The sequence below is a fragment of the Arachis hypogaea genome, chromosome 18, assembly GCF_003086295.3.
Source record: "Arachis hypogaea cultivar Tifrunner chromosome 18, arahy.Tifrunner.gnm2.J5K5, whole genome shotgun sequence".
Classification (NCBI taxonomy): domain Eukaryota; kingdom Viridiplantae; phylum Streptophyta; class Magnoliopsida; order Fabales; family Fabaceae; genus Arachis; species Arachis hypogaea.
In genome coordinates this window covers 93,799,391-93,807,834 of record NC_092053.1, presented here as the reverse complement: position 1 = coordinate 93,807,834, position 8,444 = coordinate 93,799,391, and the positions used below count along the sequence as shown (strand labels likewise).

Sequence of the window (8,444 nt, the reverse complement as noted above, 5' to 3'; positions counted from 1 at the left end):
CTACCACTGCTTTTTCTTGCTTCAAGAATCATTTTTATGATTTTTCAGATTATCAATAACATTTCTCCTTTTCCATTATTCTTTCAAGAGCCAACAATTTTAACATTCTTAAACAACAAATTCAAAAAATATGCACTGTTCAAGCATTCATTCAGAAAACAAAAAGTATTGCCACCACATCAAATAATTAAACTATTTTAAAATTCAAAATTCATGTATTTCTTTTTCTTTTGCAATTAAAAACATTTTTCATTTAAGAAAGGTGATGGATTCATAGGACATTCATAGCTTTAAGGCATAGAAACTAAGACACTAATGATCATGTAGTAAAGACACAAACATAGACAAAACATAAAGCATATGATTCGAAAAATAGAAAAAAATAAGAACAAGGAAATAAAAGAACGGGTCCACCTTAGTGATGGCGGCTTGTTCTTCCTCTTGAAGATCTTATGGAGTGCTTGAGCTCCTCAATGTCTCTTCCTTGCCTTTGTAGCTCCTCCCTCATGACTCTTTGGTCTTCTCTAATTTCATGGAGGATGATGGAATGCTCTTGGTGCTCCACCCATAGTTGTCCCATATTGGAACTTAATTCTCAAAGGGAGGTGTTGATTTGCTCCCAATAGTTTTGTGGAGGAAAATGCATCCCTTGAGGCATCTCAGGGATTTCATGATGAGGAATTTCCTCATGCTCTTGCCCATGAGTGGGATCTCTTGTTTGCTCCATCCTTTTTGAGTTTGAAAGGGACCTCGGGGATCACCTTCTTCTTGGCCACAACTTCATAAAAGTGGTCTTGATGCACTCTTAAGATGAATCTTTTCATCTCCCATGACTCCGTGGTGAAAGCTTTTGCCTTCCTTTTCCTCTTTCTAGAGGTTTCTCTGACCTTAGGTGCCATAAATGGTTATGGAAAAACAAAAAGTAACACTTTTACCTCACCAAACTTAAAAGGTTTGCTCGTCCTTGAGCAAAAGAAGAAAGACAGGAGTAGAAGAAGAAAAAAATGGAGGAGATGGAGAAGTGGGAGTGATTTGGCTAAGTAGGGAAAGAAGTGTTTGTGATGTGTGAAAATGAAGGAGGAATGAGGGGTTTATATAGGAGTGGAGAGAGGGGTAGGGTTCGGCCATGTGTGGGTGAGTTTCGGAGGAAAAGTGGTTTGAGTTTGAATGGTGAGGTAGGTGGGGTTTTATGATGGATGGATGTGGATTGGTGAAGAGATTATGGAGAAGAGGGTAGGATTTGATAGGTGAGGGTTTTTGGGGAAGTGGTATTGAGGTGATTAGTGAAGGGTATTTGGGGAAGGGTGTTATGGAAAGGTGTGAAGAAAAGAGAGAGAGATGAGGTAGGTGTGGATCCTGTGGGGTTCACAGATCCTGAGGTGTCAAGGATTTCTCATCCCTACACTATGTTGGCGTGTAAACGCCAGGTTGCTGCCCATTTCTGGCGTTTAACGCCAGCTTTTCTCCCCTTTCTGGCATTTAACGCCAGCTCTGTCCCCATTTCTGGCGTTAAACGCCAGCTCTGTGCCCCTTTCTGGCGTTAAACGCCAGTCTGGTGCCCATTTCTGGCGTTAAACGCCCTAATGCTGATGACATGTCATCATGTCATGTTTTTCTATGCTTTTTCATACAAGAAATTGATAATTAGTGCTTAAATATTGCATTCTTTTATGCTTAAATGGTATATTTCTTTGATCTTTTAATTTTATAAATTTGGTAGGAAATAAGAAGAAAAAGAAGCAAAGAAGCACAAAATAAGCTAAAAAGCAGAAAAAAAAGCTTTGGGGCACACTTTGAAGTTGGAGCACACTTTGGAGTCTTAGGCCACGCTTTTAAAAGCATGGCCCATGACCAAATCAAGGAAGCTTCACAATCAGCACTCACAAAGCTCAGTTCACTAAGTGAACTTAGCTTTGCCATACAAGAAACTTAGCTTGGAAGCAAGAATTTTCGCTAAGTTAAAACTTGGGCGTTTACAGCATGACCATGCCTCCTTCAAAGGGCCATAACTTGAGCTACAGACGTCCAATTGATGTGCTTCTAGTTGCATTAGAAAGCGGACATTCAGAGCTTTCCAACGATATATAATAGTCCATATTTGGCATGAAATTGAGGCACAAGTGAAATGCATCTTTAAGGGAAAAAATAAGCAAAAAAAATCAGCCAATGCTTCCACCAAGGCTCGAAGGGAGAGACACAAGGAAAACAAGGAAAGCAAGCAAAATAGCGCTCAGTTCACTTTCCCAACTGAGCTTTATCGGGCTCCCACTCAAGAAAATGTAAGGAAAAGGCTCACAAAAATGCTTCCACCAAGATTTGAACTCAAGACCTCACACTCAAAGATGGAGCGCTACACAAGGAATATAAAGGGAGCTCAGTTAACTTTTCCAACTGAGCACTACTCCCCCATGCACTCCAACAACGTGACACGGGCAAGGACCAAAGGGGGCAGTAACAAGGAAGGCTTGGTGCGCACAACTTGGCACACCAAGTGCAAATAGAGAGCTCGGTTTGGTATTTGAACTGAGCCGTGCCCTGGGAGTGTCACCCATGGGCCAAAATTCCATTTAAATTCAATTCTTCATCAAATTGAATCAAGGCCAACCAAACCAATCTCTCTTTAAATCCAAAGAAAGCAAAACCCACATCATCACTCAAAGGCACAAGAACAAGCTAGAATTAGGATTTTCATTTGTTTTTCATTTCAATTTCATTTTATTTTGTAAAAAGCCTATATAAAGGCATCATTCTCATTTTCAAAAGAGGAGCTCCATTAGAAAGTATTAGAGGCTAGCTCCACTAGGGAGTAGTAGGATTAGAAAACTCTCTCTTTAATTTTCATTTTTGTTTTAAATCTTGGATTGAGAGTGGAAGGAATTCTGTTTTCATTCTCTATCTGCAACTTCTCTTCTTCTGCAATCTTTCTTTTAATTCTCTGCAACCTTTCTCTTGTTGGATCAAGGAAGGACTTGAGATCTAGACTTGTTTTCTAGTCTCCTCCACCCCTGAAATCTTCAACATCCTTTTAATTGCTGCAATTTAGCATCAGTCATTTTCTGTTTTTAATCTTTCAAGCATTTTTACTTTCTGTTGCATTGCTTCCAATTTACATTTCCTACAATTGCCTTAAGTTCTTATTCACTACAATTTTGCTTCTCTATTTACATTGCTCCCAGCACCCAGTTCCTTTTATTCTTCCTGCAATTTAGATTTCCAGTTGCTTGAATTACTGCTTCCATTTTACTTTTCATGCAAGTTAATTCTTCTGCAATTGTTCTAAGTTACTGATTTATTGCTTTCTTTAATTTCCAGCACCCACTCCCCTTTACATTTAATGCAATTTACATTTCTTGCAATTTAAGTTTCAGCTATTTTACTTTCTTGTTCTTTAAGTTACTTGCAATTTTACTTCCTGCACTTTAAATTCTCTTGTTATTTACTTTCTGCTCCACCAATTATCACACAATTCACTCAATGTTAGCTTGACTAAACTAATCACCCACTAAAGTTGCTTGATCCATCAATCCCTATGGGATCGACCTCACTCTAAGTGAGTTTTACTACTTGATACGACCCGGTACACTTGCCGGTGAGTTTTGGGTATTTTGGAATTCGTTTTCCAAAATAATCCATCAAGTTTTTGGAATAAAAAAAATGTAGTAACAAGCTTTAGGGCGTTTTGGCCAGTTTTATTGACCTTTTCTTTACTGTTTTAGGGTAGTTTCATGCATTTTCTTAGGAAATAAGCAAGTTTTGGGTAGAATTTCACTTACATCTTGATTCAAGCAAACATTGTGAATTTTATATGATTTCATAAGAATTATGCATGAATTTAACGACAAATTGGATGATGCATGACTCATAACTTGGATTAGACCTTTGATGCACTTTATTTGATTGATTTCAGGACAAAGGAGGCAACGAAAAGCCACGTTAGTAGCCACGTTAGTCTAACTAACGTGACCACTAACGTGGAATGGGAGCTAGCTTGCAACGTTAATGAGAAAAGTGATCGCCAATAACGTCTTCGAAGCCATCATAGCCCACGTTAAATACCACGTTAACTACATTAACGTGGTAGTTAACGTGGAGGAAAAGGAAGCTCCAAGCGTTAGTGGTAAAAGTGAGTGCCACTAACGCTACAAAAAAGGCAATTGGCCACATTAAGAGTCACGTTAACTCAGTTAACGTGAACTCTAACGTGGAAGAGAAAGATAATGCCAACGTTAGTGACACTCACCTTTGTCACTAACGTCGGACTAAGCCCATATTGGCTACGTTAAGAGTCACGTTAACTTAGTTAACGTGAACTTTAACGTGGAAGGAGCAAGGAATCGCTAATGTTAGTGACACTCACCTTTGTCAGTAACGTTGGACTAAGCCACTATGAGCCACGTTAGTTACCACGTTAATTACATTAACGCGGAAGCTAACATGTAGGAAAGGGATGATGAGCTAACGTTAGTGACACTCACCTTTGTCACTAACGTTGGAGATGGCAATCAACACCACGTTAGTGGTCACGTTAATGTAATTAACGTGAGGTACTAACGTGGGAAAGGGGTGTTTTGGAGTGTTAGTGAAAAAGGTAGGTGTCACTAACGCTCTCGAAGGTTTGGCATGCCCACGTTAAGAGCCACGTTAGTTATACTAATGTGGACTCTAACGTGAGAGAAAGGGGTACTCTCAACGTTATTGGGAAAGGTAAATCCCAGTAACATTTGCGAAGGGCCAAGGGGCAATGTTAGTGGTCGCGTTAGTGCCACTAACGTTGAAGTTAACGTGGACCATTTTGGGTTAGGAACGTTAGTGAAAAAGGTGATTGTCACTAACGTTCTCGACCCCACATTTTCACTTAATGTTAACACCACTAACGCCCTAAACTAAAGTCCATGTCTACTGCACACTTTCTCTGCAAGTGAAGCTGAGCCCACTAAAGATGATAACTGCTTCAACTCAAGATCAAAAGGCCCATATCTAAGACTTGAAGAGCAAACTAGAAGATCAGAAGAGTAGTATAAATAAGAGTAATTTTAAACTAGAGAAGAACTTTTGGATTGGGAGAACTACTCTCTGTATAATTTTACTTTCTCTGCAACTTCTAGTTTTACTTTCAGAATGCACTCTCCATCTTTGTTTTCCATTCCCAGAGCCATGAACAACTAAACCCCTTTCATTGGGTTAGGGAGCTCTGTTGTAATTTGATAGATCAATAATAGTTTTCATTATTCTTCTTCTTTCTTTTTTCTTGATTTTACTAGAAGGCTTTCAATCTTCATCCAATTGGGTAGTTATCTTGGAAAAGAAGCTATTCATACTTGGATCTCTTCAGAACCTTGGAAGAGGAATAAAGAGATCATGCTAGAAATGCTTTCTCATGTTGGACCAAATTGGGGTCTGGATGGATATAGTGACATATAATCCTACCAACGCTTTGATTTGGAAATACATGTAGTATAATCAGTGACCATACTTCATCTCTTCTCATGAGAAATTGGACCAAGGAATTGGCTATTGATCAAGATTTGAGAGATTGAATTACCAAGGAATTGGAGTTCAATCACTTAAGATTGCCAAGGAGATCAATGAATGCATTGATTGAGGAAGAGATGAAAATGAACTTGATTCGGAGAATGCAACATCTCCTAAGCCCAATGAATCCTCCATTTCTGATCTTACCCATTCTCTCTAATTTCTGCAATTTACTTTCATGCTAAATTCCCCATTCCCCATTTAAGATTCTGCAATTTACTTTCCGTCATTTATATTCAGCTCTTTATTACCAGCATTTACATTTTCTGCTATTTACTTTCCGCCATTTAATTTCTTGCAACTCTCACATCGAATTCTGCTTAGCTCGACTAGGACATTCCTCTAATTAAAGTTGATTGACCAATCAATCTCTGTGGGATTCGACCTCACTCTATTGTGAGTTTTTACTTGACGACAATTCGGTATACTTGCCGAGGGAAATTGTTGAGAGACAAGTTTCTGTGCATCACGCCCAGAATGGTGCCAGACTAGGCGTTTAACGCCCATTCTGCTACCCTTACTGGCGTTTAAACGCCAGCAAGCTTCTCCTCCAGTGTGTGTTATTTTTAATACTGTTTTTCATTATTTTTTTTCTTTTTCAGTTGTTTTTGTGACTTCACATGATCATCAACCTACAGAAAACATAAAATAACAATGGAAAATAAATAGATATAATAAAATAGGGTCGCCTCCCAACAAGCGCTTCTTTAATGTCAATTGCTTGATAGTGGGCTCTCATGGAGCCTCATAGATACTCAAAGCATGATGATGACCTCCCAACACCAAACTTAGAGTTTGAATGTGGGGGCTCTATTTGACTCTGTATTGAGAGAAGCTTTTCATGCTTCCTCTCCATGGTTACAGAAGGAGATCCTTGAGCTTTAAACACAAAGGAGTCCTCATTCACTTGAAAGACCAATTCTCCTCTGTCAACATCAATCACAGCTTTGCTGTGGCTAGGAAGGGTCTGCCAAGGATGATGGATTCATCCATACACTTTCCAGTGTCTAGGATTATGAAATCAGCAGGGATGTAGTAGCCTTCAACCTTTACCAAGACATCCTCTACAAGTCCATAAACCTGTTTCCTTGAATTGTCTGCCATCTCTAGTGAGATTCTTACAGCTTGTAGCTCAAAGATCCCTAGCTTCTCCATTACAGAGAGAGGCATGAGGTTTATGCTTGACCCTAGGTCACACAGAGCCTTCTCAAAGGTCATGGTGCCTATGGTACAAGGTATTGATAACTTTCCAGGATCCTGTCTCTTCTGAGGTAATCTCTGCCTAGTCAAGTCATCCAGTTCTTTAGTGAGCAATGGGGGTTCATCCACCCAAGTCTCATTACCAAATAGCTTGGCATTTAACTTCATGATTGCTCCAAGGTACTTAGCAGCTTGCTCTTCAGTAACATCTTCATCCTCTTCAGAGGAAGAATACTCATCAGAGCTCATGAATGGCAGAAGTAAATTCAATGAAATCTCTATGGTCTCAGTGTGAGCCTCAGATTCTCATGGTTCCTCATTAGGGAACTCCTTGGAGGCCAGTGAACGTCCATTGAGGTCTTCCTCAGTGGAAATCACTGCCTTTCCCTCCTCTATGCATTTGGCCATATGGGACGTGTTTATGGCATTGCATTCTCTCTTTGGGTTCTATTCTGTATTGCTTGGGAGAGTACTAGGAGGGAGTTTAGTAGCTTTCTTACTCAGCTGACCCACTTGTGCCTCCAAATTTCTAATGGAGGATCTTGTTTCAGTCATGAAACTTTGAGTGGTTTTAATTAGATCAGAGACTACAGTTGCTAAGTCAGAGTGGCTCTGCTTAGAATTCTCTGTCTGTTGTTGAGAAGATGATGGAAAAGGCTTACTATTGCTAAACCTATTTCTTCCACCATTACTGTTGTTGAAGCCTTGTTGGGGCCTCTGTTGGTCCTTCCATGAGAGATTTGGATGATTTCTCCATGAAGGATTATAGGTGTTTCCATAGGGTTCTCCCATGTAATTTACCTCTTCCATTGATGGGTTCTCATGATCATAAGCTTCTTCTTCAGATGAAGCTTCTCTGGTACTACCTGTTGCTGCTTGCATGCCAGACAGACTCTGAGAAATCATATTGACTTACTGAGTCAATATTTTATTCAGAGCCAATATGGTATTCAGAGTATCAATCTCAAGAACCCCTTTCTTCTGATTTGTCCCATTATTCACAGGATTCCTTTCAGAAGTGTACATGAATTGGTTATTTGCAACCATTTCAATGAGTTCCTGAGCTTCTGCAGGCGTCTTCTTTAGATGAAGAGATCCTCCAGCAGAGCTGTCTAATGACATCTTGGACAGTTCAGATAGACCATCATAGGAGATACCTATGATGCTCCATTCTGAAAGCATGTCAGAAGGACACCTTCTGATCAATTGCTTGTATCTTTCCCAAGCTTCATAGAGGGATTCTCCTTCCTTCTGTCTGAAGGTTTGGACTTCCACTCTAAGCTTACTCAATTTTTGAGGTGGAAAGAACTTTGCCAAGAAGGCATTGACTAGCTTTTTCCAAGAGTTCAGGCTTTCTTTAGGTTGTGATTCCAACCATATCCTAGCTCTATCTCTTACAGCAAAAGGGAATAGCATAAGTCTGTAGACCTCAGGGTCAACCCCATTGGTCTTAACAGTATCACAGATTTGCAAGAATTCAGCTAAGAACTGACGAGGATCTTCTAATGGAAGTCCATGAAACTTGCAATTCTATTGCATTAGAGAAACTAATTGAGGCTTAAGCTCAAAGTTGTTTGCTCCAATGGCAGGGATAAAGATGCTTCTCCCATAGAAGTCGGGAGTAGGTGCAGTAAAGTCACCAAGCACCTTCATTGCATTGTTGGCATTGTTGTTGTTTTCAGCTGCCATGGCTTCTTCTTGTTTGAAAATTT

At 39.7% G+C, this 8,444-nt stretch overlaps 1 non-coding gene across 1 annotated transcript; it reads left to right on the top strand.

Annotated features, from left to right (window-relative positions):
* The first annotated feature begins 7,908 nt into the window (after positions 1–7,908).
* LOC112774512 (small nucleolar RNA R71) lies at positions 7,909–8,016 on the top strand. Its single transcript, XR_003188999.1, has one exon. It is a non-coding gene; the product is annotated as a small nucleolar RNA R71 (small nucleolar RNA).
* Positions 8,017–8,444: the final 428 nt, after the last annotated feature.